At 45.7% G+C, this 17,080-nt stretch overlaps 1 protein-coding gene across 3 annotated transcripts in view; it reads left to right on the forward strand.

Annotated features, from left to right (window-relative positions):
* usp47 (ubiquitin specific peptidase 47) overlaps positions 1 to 17,080 on the forward strand; it is a 259,715-nt gene that overhangs the window by 158,846 nt on the left and 83,789 nt on the right. The window lies entirely within an intron of this gene.

A 17,080-nucleotide genomic window follows, 5' to 3' on the forward strand; every position in this document is an offset into this window, starting at 1 on the left:
CTGTTTTATGATGTTGATTGAATGACTTCAAACCTCCACACAAAAGAGGAGCATTTAATGATCATCAATCATGAGACCATCCAGACTGTTAAAATAGCATCCCCTTGTTCTTTAGATTATGTTGTCCTTTTATTTTAAGAGACCATCTTAGATGGTTTTGCATCTAACAGACACCAGGGTAAATTGTGTATAGCTTTCTTCTGACAAACCTTGGAACGGTAATTGTCAATTTTTAACAAAACATTGGAGGATTTCGCCAAAAATGTAATATTCTATATTTTGGATATACTCTATAAAGTGTGCAAATATGGATCAAGGCGTAGATGTAGTGAATAACATAGATGCATTAAAAAAGATACTAGATCAATACAAAAGGGAGAAATGCATAGAAGGATAGAGTGAGATGAAAAGTGGTGGGAAGTGACATGTACATATATAAAGGTGCCATGGACCTGTTTGGCCAAATGTCGTGCTTCTGTGCTATGCATTTTCTGTAATGCACGTTCAAAAGAATGATAATATTTTCCTAATTTAGAACTGGAAATTCACAGGTGCCTGATGATCTGCAAACTTTCTCTGCGAACAGCAGTTACATTTTGGAGACAGTGGGGCATATTCCATGTTCTGATCCGTCACAAGGATTGAGTGCGAAATTATCTGAGCAGTGGGCTTAAAGCAGTGTTTTTCAAACTTTGTTTTCCTGGGACCCACTTTTGCCAACGGACCAATCTTCGGGACCCACACCACGTTTGCTTACCTTTAATGAAATGTGCTTGGTCCTCACAATCTTACTTGAATCAGGTTCAAAGGAGTAGAGGGAAATGCGCTTATCAGGTGCAGACTTCAGACAGTTTCTTTGTGCTGCCTTCATCTTTATGAAAATGGATAATCCAACCTCACACATGTAGGTTGTTGTGAAGGGCAATAGCAACAAAATACGTGTTTTACTCAGCACTGGATGCCTGGGAGATGTTACTCCAGAAGGCTGACAACCTCATGGCTTTTGACTTGCTCTAAATTGATAACTGACTGTGGCCTCAACTCAAAAGGAATTTTTCTTTTTTAAAAAAAATATATATTTATTAAAGTTTTTTAACACAATTTTTCTCCCTTACAAACAATAACCCCCCTCCCCTCGTAACAAAAAAATACCGAGGAACCGCGCAGAGCAAGATATATACATGGCAAAATGATATATTTACACAGCTTTGTACACTGGCCCTCACCCGTACGTGCCAGTTTCCCCAACCCTTCATGTTATCTCTTGCTCATCCACCCTCCCAGGCAGTCCCCCCTTTCTTTCCCCCCCCCCCCCCCACTCAGGACGTCCCCAACACCCCCCCCCCCCCCCCCCCCCCCCCCCCCAGGCTGCTGCTGACCGATCTTCCTCTAACGCTCCGCGAGATAGTCTAGGAACGGTTGCCACCGCCTGTAGAACCCCTGCGCAGACCCTCTCAAGGCGAACTTAATCCTCTCCAAATTTATGAACCCAGCCATATCATTTCTCCAGGCTGGGGGGCTTCGCCTCGTTCCACATTAGCAGGATCCTTCGCCGGGCTACTAGGGACGCAAAGGCCAGAATGCCGGCCTCTTTCGCCTCCTGCACTCCCGGTTCGTCCACTACTCCAAATATTGCTAGCCCCCAGCTTGGCTTGACCCGGACTTTCACCACCCGAGATGTTGCTCCTGCCACTCCTCTCCAGAACCCCTCCAGTGCCGGGCATGACCACAACATATGGACATGGTTCGCCGGGCTCCCTGAGCGCCTTCCACATCTGTCCTCTACCCCAAAGAACCTACTCAACCTCGCCCCCGTCAAGTGCGCTCTGTGGACCACCTTAAATTGTATCAGGCTGAGCCTGGCACACGAGGAGGAGGAATTAACCCTACCTAGGGCATCAGCCCACAGACCTTCCTCTATCTCCTCCCCCAGCTCCTCCTCCCATTTACACTTCAACTCTTCTACCAGCGCCACCCCCTCTTCTTTCAACTCCTGGTGTATTTCCGACACCTTGCCCTCCCCGACCCATACACCCGAGATCACCCTATCTTGAACTTCTTGTGCCGGGAGCAACAGGAATTCCCTCACCTGTCGCCTCACAAAAGCCCTCACCTGCATATATCTAAAGGCATTTCCCAGGGGTAACACAAACTTCTCCTCCAGTGCCCCTAGGCTCGCAAACGTCCCGTCGATGAACAGGTCCCCCATTCTTCCAATCCCCGCCCGATGCCAGCTCTGGAACCCCCCGTCCATCTTCCCCGGGACAAACCGGTGGTTACCCCTGATCGGGGACCACACCGATGCTCCCATTGCACCCCGGTGCCGTCTCCACTGGCCCCAGATCCTTAGCGTTGCCGCCACCAGCGGGCTCGTGGTATACTTTGTCGGCGAGAGCGGCAGCGGTGCCGTCACCAACGCCCCCAGGCTCGTTCCTTTACAGGACACCATCTCCATCCTCTTCCATGCTACCCCCTCTCCCTCCATAACCCACTTGCGGATCATTGCCACATTTGCTGCCCAGTAGTAGCTCCCCAGGTTTGGCAGCGCCAACCCTCCTCGGTCCCTACTGCGTTCCAGGAACCCTCTCCTTACTCTCGGGGTCTTATTCGCCCACACAAACCCATAATACTCCTGCCTACTCTCTTAAAAAAAGGCCTTAGTGATCACGATGGGAAGGCACTGAAACACAAACAGAAACCTCAGAAGGACCACCATTTTGACCGACTGCACTCTACCCGCCAGCGAGAGCGGTAACATGTCCCATCTTTTGAAATCCTCCTCCATTTGCTCCACCAACCTCGTCACATTCAGTTTATGTAGGGTCCCCCAACTCCTGGCTATCTGGATCCCCAGATACCGAAAGCTCCCCTCCGCCCTCCTCAGCGGTAGGTCCCCTATCCCTCTTTGTTGGTCTCCCGCCTGTAATGCAAAGAGCTCACTCTTCCCTACATTGAGCTTATAACCCGAAAACTCCCCAAACTCCCTGAGAGTCTGTATGACCTCCACCATCCCCTCCATTGGATCCGCCACGTACAGCAACAGATCATCCGCATATAGCGACACCCGATGCTCTTCTCCCCTTCGGACCACCCCCCTCCATTTATTAGACTCCCTCAATGACATGGCCAATGGTTCGGTCGCCAATGCGAACAACAGGGGGGACAGGGGGCACCCCTGCCTCGTCCCTCGGTACAGTCGAAAGTACTCCGACCTCCGCCGGTTCGTCACTACACTCGCCATCGGGGCTCTGTAAAGGAGCTTAACCCAATTGATAAACCCTACCCCGAACCCAAACCTACGCAGCACCTCCCAGAGGTACTCCCACCCTACTCGGTCAAAGGCCTTCTCCGTGTCCATAGCTGCCACTATCTCCGCCTCACCCTCCTCCGATAGCATCATTATCACGTTTAAGAGCCGCCGCACATTGGTGTTTAGTTGCCTGCCCTTTACGAATCCCGTCTGGTCCTCGTGGATTACCCCCGGGACACAGTCCTCGATCCTCGTGGCCAGCACTTTTGCCAGCAGCTTTGCAACCACATTGAGGAGCGAGATCGGCCTGTACGATCCACATTGCAGTGGGTCCTTGTCCCGCTTTAGGATCAAAGAAATTGTCGCTTCCGACATCGTCGGGGGCAGGGTCCCCTCCTCTCTTGCTTCATTAAAGGTCCTCACCAGTAGCGGGGCCAACAGGTCTGCGTACTTCCTGTAGAACTCCACCGGGAATCCGTCCAGTCCCGGGGCCTTCCCCGCCTGCATGCTCCCCAAACCCTTGTTCAGCTCCTCCAACCCAATTGGTGCCCCCAAACCAGCCATCTCTTGCTCCTCCACCCTCGGGAATCTCAGCTGATCTAGGAATCGTCTCATCCCCTCTTCTCCCGCTGGGGGCTGGGATCTGTACAGCTCTTAATAAAAGGCCTTGAATACCTCGTTTATTTTCGTCGCACTCCGAACCGTGGCTCCCCTTCCATCTTTGACTCCCCCTATTTCCCTCGCTGCCATCCTCTTACGGAGCTGGTGTGCCAGCATCCGACTAGCCTTTTCCCCATACTTGTAGGTCGCCCCCTGCGCTTTCCTCCACTGTGCCTCCGCCTTCCCTGTGGTCAACAGGTCAAACTCCGTCTGGAGCCGTCGTCTTTCCCCAAGTAATCTTTCCTCCGGGGCCTCTGCATATCTCCTGTCCACTCTCAAAATCTCCCCCACTAACCTCTCCCTTTCCATACCCTCTGTCTTCTCCCTATGAGCCCTAATGGAAATTAGCTCTCCCCTGATCACTGCCTTCAACGCCTCCCATACCACCCCCACCCGCACCTCCCCGTTGTCGTTGGCCTCCAAGTACCTTTCTATACACCCCCTCACCTTCCCACACACCACCTCGTCCGCCAGCAGTCCCACATCCAGCCGCCACAATGGGCATTGGTCCCTCTCCTCTCCCAGCTCCAGTTCCACCCAGTGCAGGACATAGTCCGAAACGGCTATAGCCGAATACTCCGTCCCCTCCACTCTCGGGATGAGCGCCCTACCCAGAACAAAGAAATCTATCCGGGAGTAGGCTTTGTGTACATGGGAGAAGAAAGAAAATTCCCTGGCCTGCGGCCTTGCAAACCGCCATGGGTCCACTCCCCCCATCTGATCCATAAACCCCCTAAGTACCTTGGCAGCCGCCGGCCTCTTTCCAGTCCTTGATTTGGAGCGGTCCAGTGCTGGATCAACACTGTATTGAAGTCTCCTCCCATTATCAGGCCTACTATCTCCAGGTCCGGAATGCGCCCCAACATGCGCTTCATGAATCCTGCATCATCCCAGTTCGGGGCGTATACGTTTACCAACACCACCCACGTCCCTTGCAGCCTACCGCTCACCATTACATATCGCCCTCCATTGTCCGCTACAATAGTCTTGGCCTCAAATGACACCCGCTTTCCCACCAATATTGCCACCCCGCTATTCTTCGCGTCCAGTCCCGAGTGGAATACCTGTCCTACCCATCCCTTTCTTAGCCTGACCTGGTCCGCCACCTTCAGGTGTGTCTATTGGAGCATGGCCACGTCCGCCTTCAGTCCCTTTAAATGCGCGAACACTCGAGCCCTCTTCACCGGCCCATTCAGGCCCCTCACATTCCACGTTATCAGCCGGATTGGAGGGGCTCTCACCCCCCACGCCCCGCCGACTAGCCATCTCCTTTTCTGGGCCAGTCCCGTGTCCACGCCTCCCTCACCCTCCAGTCCCCCAGAGGGGGGACCCCCGTCCCGCCCACCTCTTCTGTGTCCCATTCCCTTTCGGCCAGTGCAGCAGCAACCCTTTTTCCCTTCCCCCTCCTCCCCCCCCCCCGCTAGACCCCTGTCTAGCTTTTTTGCTCCCCCCATGTCACTCCCGTAAGTCAGCTGACGCTTGCTGACCCCGGCTTCCCCCGCCATCCCATTGACCTCCCCGCGTGGGAGTCTCCCAATCCATATGCGTTCCTTTGTCCCCTTCCCGCCTTTCTTCCCGTGCGCGGGAAAACACCCCGCGCTTTCCAAAGCCCGCTCCGCCCCCTCTGGCGCAGCTCCTGTCACAGCCTTGTCTCTCTCCCCCAGCCCATGTAACATTTCCTGCGCGTGATTGACCCCCTATATACAACAACCATCACACATCAAACCCCAAAACATCCCCCCCCCCCCAACCCTCACAAACCCTCAATTAGAGTCCAACTTTTCGGCTTGTACAAAGGTCCACGCCTCTTCAGGCGTTTCGAAGTAATAGTGTTGGCCCTTTTTTGCGACCCACAGTCGTGCTGGCTGCAACATTCCGAATTTCACTTCTTTCCGGTACAACGCCGCTTTGGCCCGGTTGAAACCCGATCTCCGCTTTGCAACCTCCGTGCTCCAGTCCGGGTATATTCAGATCTCTGCATTGTCCCACTTACTGCTCCGCTCCTTCTTGGCCCATCTCAGGACCCACTCTCTGTCCGTGAACCGGTGAAACCTCACCACCATCGCTCTTGGCAGCTCATTTGCCTGGGGCTTCTTCGCCAGCACCCGATGTGCCCCGTCCAACTCCAGCGGCCTCGAAGGGGCCTTCGTGCCCATCATCGCCTTGAGCATCATGCTCGCGTATGCCCCGGCATCAGCCGCCTCCACCCCCTCAGGGAGACCCAGGATTCGCAGATTCTTTCTCCTCGACCTGTTCTCCAAGTCTTCGAGTCTTCCCGCCCACCTCTTGTGTAGCGCTTCATTGTGCTCCACTCTCACCGCCAGGCCCACGAGCTCGTCCTCGTTCTGACTGACTCTTTTCTGTACCTCCTGGATCTTAGCTTTGTGGGCCTTCTGGGTGATCCCGAGTCCTTCAATTGCCGAAAGCATAGGCGCCAACATCTCCTTGCGCATCTCCTCGCTCTGCTCCTCGAAGCAGCGCTTGATGAACTCCTGCAGCTCCCCTTTGTCCCTGGCCGCCGCCATAGCCGCAACAGGAAGTCGAGAGGGAATCCTTTTGGCAGTGTTCGCTTCACCAGTCTGCCCCAAAAAGTCTATGGAAACTCCTGAAAAAGGTCTGAGAGTCCGTTCCAGACGGGAGCTGCCGAATGCGCGACCTACTCCTCCATGGCCGCCACCGGAAGCCTCGTCCCTGCTTCTTCAATGGCCTTGGTAGATCTTTTCACAGTTGTTCCCTCTGCTGCTAGAATTCACCTTTGATAGAATCAAGGCAGATTTCAGCTTTAAGCTTGCCCTTCCCCCGCCTGCACGCTGGAAGAGGCCTTTGTCTATTCCTGCAGCACAAGCCAAATCTTTTACTGTTTCTGCCGGGTCTGGTAGCCAAAAGACATAACATTCCTGGGGGACACTGTCAGGGGAATGCTGCAGTCTTCTTCCCACACCGGGAAATGTCAAACAAATGCCGTGGGGGCCCTGTAAAAGAGCCCAAAAGTCCGTTCCAAGCAGGAGCTACCGAATATGCGACCTAGCTCTGCATAGCCGCAACCGGAAGCCCAAAAGGAATTTTTCACCCACCACTTCTCTTGCAAACTCTGAAACTTCTCCTTTAATTTGCCAGTACTTCCCTACATATAACACATATGACCTTTGCACCTTTATTTGCATTGGCAGAATTGACAAAACCGTACCTCAAGAAATCATCTTTATACTGCTTTATTCCCGATTAAATTTCTCCTTTGTAGGCTGTTAACCAGAGGCCCTGGAGCTCTGTACACAGCTAACACTGCTCTGTCCTGCCCTGGACTCTTGTATTTTTTTATTCGTTCAGGGGATGTGGGCGTTGCTGGCTGGGCCAGCATTTATTTCCCATCCCTGAGAGCCTTTAAGAGTCAATCACATTACTGTGGATTTGGAGTCACATGTAGGCCAGACCGGGTAAGGATGACAGATTTAAAAGACATTACTGAACTAGATGGGTCTTTACGACAATAAACAATAGTTTCATGGTCCCCTTTAGACTTCGAATTCCAGATTTATATTGAATTCAATTATCTGTTGATAAAGCTTTAAGTTCACCTGCATTTATTGCTGCCTCTATTCTGTACCGGTCAGCAACTTATGCTAACAGCTGACACGTTTAAAAAAAATATTTGACTGCAATTCTACTGTATTGCACAGAAAGCGAAAGAGCAAGAGTGCAAAAGTAAAGATTGAGTGTCCAGATAGCACAATCACAAGTCCTTGTTCTTCAGGGCATAAATGGTAACAGCTAAACTTATACCTGCATTTCTTGTCAGCAAAAGCCTAGCAAACTGGACCATTGATGTTCAGTCGCATCATTGTTGAGTTGCATTCTTGGTTATTTCAATTAAAGCCCATCACATTTTGCAACTTGATACTTTGCGACTGTAAGCTGAGACTAATGTGGTCAGGTTAGTGCACCAAATAAACTCACCACCCATCCTGTCAGGATGTGGGCCACACTTGACAGACCACGTTTCTTGCTTGAAGTAACAAACAAAGTGACTGACATGGTGCTGGAAGCAGGTTCAGTAACTTCCGAAAGGGAATACACGAAGGGGAAATTATTTGCGGGGCTTTAGACAAAGACGGGAATGGGGCTAATTGGAAAGCTTGCCAAAGGCCGCAATGGGCTGAAAATAAGGATATAAGAAATAGGAACCGGTATGGGCCATTCGGCCACTCAAGCCTGCTCCACCCATCACTAAGATCATGGCTGATCTGATGTAGCCTGGGAAGAAAATATAATTTTTTTGGATGAAGCAGGCATGTGGGGGCTGTGTGCGCATGTGACTAATTAAGCTGAATTTAGTTGGTTTGCAAGTTTAAATCATCAAAAGGACTAAATGTAAAAGCAGACATTTGAAGTGGAGATGACCAAGTTAGGGGTTCCAAGTAAATCCAACATGAGTAAAAATTTACATTAGGAAATGAGCTTTCAGCTTATTGGATTTTAACTGTTGAATTTCAAAGACAAATATAAAAGAAATTTGCAAAGATCATAGATTAATAAAGAAAAGTTATTAAGTTTATTTTACCTGAAAGTAGTGCATTAGGGAAACACGATTGTTATAGTCTAGGAAAGGTAACTTCCAAAGAAATATAAGAACAATGAGTTTGACGATGAAAGAGAAAAAACATATTTAAGGAAAGATTGAAATCTGTATTAGGGGAGTAGTCATGTAAACTCCTGCAGTGTGCTGCGCAGAGAGAGTTGTGAAAAAAGCAAAGTGAGCCATCGCTAGAAACCCCAGAGAACAGTGTGTTTGTTTCAGAAAACAGTTTCGTTTAAAGAATTGGATTTCCACTGTTACGTGATCAGGTGCATGAAGCCCTGTGAAAAACCATCCCTCTTAGCAACAGTTGATGCCTTGTGGTAACATCCAATATCCAAGCTTGAGCTGAGAAGTGACCAGTAACGTTCACATCACACAAGTGCCAGGCAATGACCATCCCCAACAAGACCGAATCTAGCGATCGTCCCTTGAGACTCAATTGTATTACTGTCGCTGAATCCTCCACTTTCAGCATTCTGGGGGTTACCATTGATCAGAAACTGAACTGGACTAGCCATATAAATACTGTGGATAACAGAGCAGGTCAAAGGTTTGGAATCCTGCGGCGAGTAACTTACTTCCTGACTCCCCAAAGCCTGTCCACAATCAGCAAGGCACAAGTCCGGAATGGAATATTCTCCACTTACCTGGATGAGTGCAGCTCCAACAACACTGAAGAAGCTAGATACTATCCAGGACAAAGCAGCCTGCTTAATTGACATCCCATTCACAAACATTCACCCCCTCCACCAATGACAAACATTGGCAACAATGTGTACCATCTACAAGATGCACTGCAGGAACTCACCACGGCTCCTTAGGCAGCACCTTCCAACCTACAACTGCTACCAGGGAGTTCCGCTCCAAGTCACTTACCATCATAACCTGGAAATGTATCACTTCATTCCTGTTGCTGGATCAAAATCCTGGAATTCCCTGCCTAACAGCACATTGGGTGTACTGTTAAGAATTGGGGGAAATTGAGATGAAAAAATAAAGTCAAATAGGCAGTTGATTTGAGGTTGACATTTGGAGAAATGATGAGTTGTGACTTTGCCTATCAGTGGAAAACAATTATTTCACATATGTGAAAACAATGGGGCCACAGAGGTGGTGAAACATCAAAGTGGAGTGATAAGGAAATGGACACAGCTGCAAAAAGCCAACTCCAGAGGGTGAATAATATCAAAAGGAAAGAAACAGTATAACCGTAAAACCCTAATTAAAACAAAGAGAGAGAGGGGCAGCTAACATCAAAACTGCATCAAGTTGCAGATACAGTCTGCTGAAAGAAGTAGCCATTTTCCACCTTAGCTAAACCTGAACACTATCAGGTGGCAACTTTAACCTGGTTGTGGTAATTACTTGCTGGATTTAGCTCATATTAATGTTATTTGGGGAAAAGGGGTGTCTCGAGTTCAGGTAAACCTAGGTAGTTGGGGACCAAGGGATAGTTTCATGTGTGTATAGTCATCAGTATACTTAATTGTCACAGTGTATTACAATCCTTCTTGTAGTGTGTGTGTATGTTGTCTTTCTTTCAAGTTAATAAATATTCCTTATTAATTGTTCACTGAGCGACTAGACTGTTCCTCACTGGGTTGTACACCATTCCTCCTATTGTGCCAGAAAAAACACATGAATCACCACGAACCTGTGTTCCAAGTTACCCTTCTGGGTTTTGGGATACCCTTGCATTTCACATCAATGTGGTTCATAACATGCACTTACACGTCAGGGACTACAGCAGTTCAAGGAGGCCTCACTTTCGCGGAGGGAAGGGGGGTGCACTTACATGTCAGGGACTGCAGTAGTTCAAGGAAGCCTCACTTTCTCGTGGTGGGGGGGGGGAAGCGAGAGAGAGAGAATAGGGATGGGCAATAAATATTGGCCTAGCCAGCGACGCCCACATTCCATAAATGAATTTTAAGAAAGTATAGGGACTGTTGCCTAAAAAGGGGTGTTTAGTTGTGAGTTTAACTAAGTAGAAAACTTTTTTGGCAAATTATTGTAATGCTAATTTTTAACTGTGAATGTAATCTTGTGTACTTACGTTTTCTTTTGTTAATATTTTAATTAAATATTTAAAATCTCCAAACATGGTATTAGAATATTTGATTCAGTATACATATCGTTTCCTAACAAAATACAAATTGGACATTGTTGTGTGTTATGGGCGAGGTGTTTTCAGAACCCCAAAATGTATCATGGAGTTCAACCAACCTCTCCCTTTAATGGATTTGTTGCTTTTCCTAGCACGCGTCTTTTTCCTTGGGTGTGGGATTACAATTATGGACACGTGGGTTTTTAAACACAAAACACTGTTTATTCCATGAACTCAACTTAACATCTTAAATAAACATTGGATCTCTTAACACCCCTTACTTCAAAGATAACTCAGAAAATATTGCAACAGTAAATACTTCCTTAAAATGTTCCTTCAACTTCCAAGAGACTTAACACCTTGAAACAGTATCACATCAGGTTAAAGGATATACATTTTCTGTAGAATAGCAGAGATATATTAGTTTGGGTGACTTCAGCTCCAGCACCGTGCTTTCTTCATGCAGCTCTCTGGAAACCCACAGACACACCCATGCTGCTTTCTCAAACCTGGCTTTCTACTTTTAATCAGCTCACAGCAAAACAGCCAGGCACTTTTAAACTGCTCTCAGCAAAACCAGCCAGACACTTTTTAAACTGCAAAACCAAAACACACACCAGCTCTTTTCAAAACTGAAACTAAAAACCAGCAAAACACAAACTGCAAAATGGCTGACCTGACCTCAGCCCCACCCACTCTCTGACATCACTGTTTTCTTAAAGGTACATTGCTTAAACATCCATGTCTTAAAAGTACTCTCACATGACACCTCCCCCCTCAAGAAAAAAAAAATAAACCATCAACTTCAAGATGGTTTCATTTTTCACTTTTGCACCATCCACTAACAAATGGACACAGTAAATATACATTTTCATTTAAAGAAAACAACACACTCAAAACAGGTATAATAATATAGTCCATTTTTCTTTGTTCTTCTTCCTCCAACCGAAATCCTTCTCGATTGACAGTCTCTTTGAACAAAGCCTCTGCACGATCCATCCATTCCTCTACTCCTCAGCATTTCTCTTCAGAATCAGATAATTTAGTTCAATCTGACCACAGAGCCCCCATGCAATTCTCCAATACAGGAACATTGGTGATCACAGCTTTCAGGCAGGCAAATGCCTGTTCAAAGTCCGCTGTCCATTTAAATTCTTTTCGTTTCTTCAGCAATTCCATCAGTGGAGTAATCACGCCACAAAACTTTTGCACAGCTGTTCGATCAAATTCATTCCTGTTAAGAGTTCGCATTGCCTCCCTTCGTCTTGAGGTTATCGGATACTCCTCAAGGAAAGTGATTCAGGCTTCTCCAAATTCACTTTCGGCGAGGTTCATCACCAAACCCGCCACCTGAAGTCGATCGAAGGACTCCATACGATGTTTTAAATGTTCTTTCCATGTCCGGAAGTTGAAAATAAAAGCAGATAGTCCCACTTTCTCCATGCAATCCTTCAATGGTGGGACAGGATAAGAGTCCATTCTTGTAACTGCATTCACCTTTCTATAGTCCACACACAACTGTTGGGTACCATCTGATTTAGGTACAATCACTATGGGTGAGCTCCATTGGCTGCAACCCACTTCAATTATGCCATTCTTCAGCATACTCTCAATCTCTCTGTTAACCTTTGCCAATTTTAAACGATTAAGTCTATATGGATGTTGTTTGATAGGAACAGCATTTCCCACATCTACATCATGTATAGCCATTTTAGTACTTCCCAATTTATCACTACAAACTTGCCCATGTGATATCAATAACTCTTTCAGATCAGTTCGGTTTTCCTCTGTAGGGTAACTTAACAATTCTTCCCAATTTTTAAGAACATCCTCATTTTCCAATTTAATTTGAGGTATGTCAAATTCACAGTCATCTGGATTTGGTTCGTCACTTTAAGTTAGAATCATTAAAACCTCCTTTTTCTCACCTTCCCTTTCAAAGTACCTTATAAGCATATTCACATGACACACGCGGTGAGTCTTCCTTCTATCTGGTGTTTTTACCACATAATTCACCTCACTTAATTTCCTTTCAATCTGATACGGTCCACAAAACCTAGCTTTTAAAGGCTCCCCTACCACTGGTAACAACACTAAAACTTTATCCCCCCTGGCAAAACTACGAACTTTGGATTTCTTGTCCGCTACCTGTTTCATCACATTTTGTGCAACTTTCAAATGTTGTCTAGCCAATTCACCTGCTTTATTTAATCGTTCCCTAAAATTTGACACGTAATCTAATAGTGTAAGTTCCGATTTCTCACCCACCAATTTTTCCTTAATCAATTTAAGTGGTCCTCTTACCCCATGACCAAAAATTAGTTCAAAAGGACTAAATTTGGTAGACTCATTAGGTGCATCCCTAATTGCAAACAATACGAATGGGATTCCTTTATCCCAATCCTCTGGATAATCTTGACAATACACCCTCAACATTATCTTTAATGCCTGATGCCACCTTTCTAAAGCTCCCTGTGATTCTGGATGGTATGCAGTTGATTTAAATTGTTTTATTCCTAAGCTATCCATAACTTCTTTGAATAACTTTGAAGTAAAATTTGTTCCTTGATCCGATTGAATTTCTATGGATAGTCCATATCTAGTAAAGAATTTAAGTAACTCCTCCACAATCCTTTTAGCTGTAATATTACATACTGGAATGGCCTCTGGAAACCTAGTAGACACATCCATTACAGTCAAAAGATATTGATTCCCACTTTTTGTTTTAGGAAGCGGTCCTACACAATCGATTAGGACCCTTGTAAAAGGTTCCTCAAATGCTGGAATGGGTATTAAGGGCGCTGGTTTTATCACTGCTTGAGGTTTCCCTATCACTTGACATGTGTGACATGATTGACAAAATTTAACTACATCTTTATGTAGTCCAGGCCAATAAAAATGTTTCTGGATTTTAGCTTGAGTTTTCCTTATTCCCAAATGACCTCCCACTGGTACCCCATGTGCCACTCGCAACACCTCCTTTCTATACCCTACTGGCAACATTACTTGATGAACTTCTGCCCACTTTTCATCGCCTGCATCTGTACAGGTCTCCATTTTCTCATCAAGACATCATTTTTACGGTAATAACACTCTGGTATACTCTCAGATTCCTCTCCCGTATATGCTTTCTGATATATCCGTTTTATTTCTACATCTTTCTGTTGTAACTCTGCCAATTTTCCTGAACTAAAATTATCCGCCTCATCCTCCACCTATTCTTGTTCTTTTTCAACCATCTGATCAAAAATTGTTTCTGATAATTGCACTTCAACTTCATCTTCACTCTTTGATTTCTCCTCTTGTCTTAACCTGTGACTTTGCGACCTTGTTACGACACAATCCGGAAAAATCCCAGTATATTCGTCCTTCAACACTTCAGTTACTGATTTTCCACTGGCTTATCAACCACAGTCGGCATCACTCCCACCTGCGATCCAGCTATATCATTACCCAAGATAAACTGAATTCCTGGACAAGATCGTTTATCTATTACTCCTACTACCACTTCACCACTCTTCACTGGATTTTCCAACCTTACCTTATATAATGGAACGCTACTCCTCTCACCCTGAATTCCACATATCACGACCTTTTCTGGCAACATTCTTCCCAAACTACATAATTCCTCATCTCTTACCATTAACGATTGACTAGCCCCTGTATCTCTTAAAATTGTGACTTATTTACCTGCTCCTCCTGATGCACATAAGTAAACTTTACCCACACAAGTAAATTCTTTAATGACAACTGGCACCTTCTTAACAATTACTTCTTGACCTAGCTGTACAATTGTTTGCACCTCCTTCGCTTCCCTTGGGATTTCCTTTACCACTCTCATCCCACTGTCTTATCCTGTGTTACCACATCAGCCTTCTCAGTGGTTTTCTTCAACCACCAACACTGACTTTACATGGCCTAGTTTATTACAGTGAAAACATCTGAAACTTTTCATTTCTTTTCCACTGTCCTGGATTTCTTTTTGAATCTGAGGTACACTCTCTTTATTGTCTCCCATCAGATCACCTTTACCTTTACCACTTGAGCATTTCTCATGTGCCCAGTTTCTATCCCTCACCGCCTGAAACTGATGTTGGAAACTAATCTTTGATTTATGAACTAATTCATAATCATCTGCCATTTCTGCTGCTAATCTAGCAGTTTTAACCCTCTGTTCTTCCACATGAGTTCTCACTACATCAGGAATTTAATTTTTAAACAACTCCAAAAGTATAATTTCTCTCAGAGCTTTATACGTTTGGTCTATTTTCAAAGCCCCTATCCACCTATCAAAATTACTCTGTTTGAGCCTTTCAAACTCCATGTATGTTTGACCAAATTCTTTCCTTAAATTTCTAAACCTTTGTCTGTAAGCTTCAGGCACTAGCTCATATGCACCTAAGATGGATTTCTTCACCACCTCATACGTTCCTCGCAAACACTTCACTACCTCTACCTACCAGCTTTGTTTGAATCAGTAACACCCACATGTCCTGTGGCCATTTCATTTGTTTCGCTACCTTCTCAAATGAAATGAAAAAGGCTTCCACTTCCTTCTCGTCAAACCTTGGCAATGCTTGGACATATTTAAATAGATCCTCACCACGTCTTCGACTATGACGCTCTGTCTCATTATCCTCATCCATCTCCTCCAACTGTACGTGTCCCTTTACGTCTGCCAATTTTAACTGATTGTCATGTTTCATGGCCATTTTCTGAAGTTCAAACTCCCTCTCTTTATCTTTTTCCCTGATCTGTATCTCCCTTTCTTTTTCTTTTTGTTCTGCTCGAGCTATTCTTTCTTTTCTCCTTTCATCTCTCATCTTTTCTTTTTCCTCTCTCTCTTTCTCTTTCTTTTTCCTCTCTCTCACTCTCATATGCCAGCCGCTTTAATTCTTTCTCATGTTCCATTTGTTTAATTTGCAACTGAATTTTTGCCATTTCCAATGAGTCAAACTCTATCCCAGGCAACTTTAAATGCTGAACCACCGCCATAATTACCTCACCTTTTCGCATTTTGTCAGGTAATGTTAACTGCAATGTTCTTGCCAAATCTAAGAGTCTGGTTTTCGTTTCTGTCCGTAACGTACTACATGTGACATTCTCCACCCCCAAAAACTTCTGAGCCTCTGAAAGAGCCATTGTTCGCAACACCTAAAATACCACACCGGAAAAGAAACAATCCTTCACTGTCTTTAAGTTCACAAAAGCCAATCCAATAGATAGACTTTTATCCCCCTCGAGCCCCTAATTGTTAAGGTCGAGGCGTTTCAGAACCCCAAAATGTATCATGGAGTTCAACCAACCTTTCCCTTTTAATGGATTTGTTGCTTTTCCTAGCACTCAACTTTTTCCTTAGGTGTGGTATTACAATTATGGACACGTGGGTTTTTAAACACAAAACACTGTTTATTCCATGAACTCAACTTAACATGTTAAATAAACATTGGATCTCTTAACACCCCTTACTTCAAAGATAACTCAGAAAATATTGCAACAGTAAATACTTAAAATATTCCTTCAACTTCCAAGAGACTTAACACCTTTAAACAGTATCACATCAGGTTAAAGGATATATACATTTTCTGTAGAATGGCAGAGATATATTAGCTTGGGTGACTTCAGCTCCAGCACCTTGCTTTCTTCATGCAGCTCTCTGGAAACCCACAGACACACCCACGCTGCTTTCTCAAACCTGGCTTCCTACTTTTAATCAGCTCACAGCAAAACAACTAGGCACTTTTAAACTGCTCTCAGCAAAACCAGCCAGGCACTTTTTAAACTGCAAAACCAAAATACACACCAGCTCTTTTCAAAACTGAAACTATAAACCTGCAAAACACAGACTGCAATATGGCTGCCCTGACCTCAGCCCCACTCACTCTCTGACATCACTGTTTTCTTAAAGGTACATTGCTTAAACATCCATGTCTTAAAAGTACTCTCACATGACATGTGAAACCTTATCCGAGTTTCCCTTTGGGATTTGGTCAGCCTGGCAATTACCTACAACTCTTGACTCCCATGTCAACATCAATCTCTTTAATTTAGCCGATGACCCAACTTCCACAGATCACTGGGGCAGAGATTTCCAAAGACTGACTACCCTTGCCTCCGTCTGAATGTTCTGCAGAGTTCTGTGCTTGTCCGAGATCTGTTTCACGGAATAAATTTCTCCTCCACCTCTGTCTTAAATGGGAGATGCCTTACTTTAGATTGTTCTAGATTCCCCCAAGAGGGGAAACATCCTCTCACCATCTAACTGGCTGACTCGGCCCCTTCTTATGTTGTACTGTTCAATGAGTCACATCGTGCAGGACTGGGAGGGGTGTGAATCAGTTGGATTTTGAAGACGATCTGATGGCTTTTATTTTCCTGGTGCCAGCCACAACCTGCCACCCAACTGGTGACTGCTGGGTTGCCAGTTCAACACCATAACCACCATTACACTGGTGGCACATCTTTCTTTGGAATGCAATAACTTTTTTGA

This window comes from Scyliorhinus torazame, chromosome 10 (assembly GCF_047496885.1).
Source record: "Scyliorhinus torazame isolate Kashiwa2021f chromosome 10, sScyTor2.1, whole genome shotgun sequence".
Lineage (NCBI taxonomy): Eukaryota > Metazoa > Chordata > Chondrichthyes > Carcharhiniformes > Scyliorhinidae > Scyliorhinus > Scyliorhinus torazame.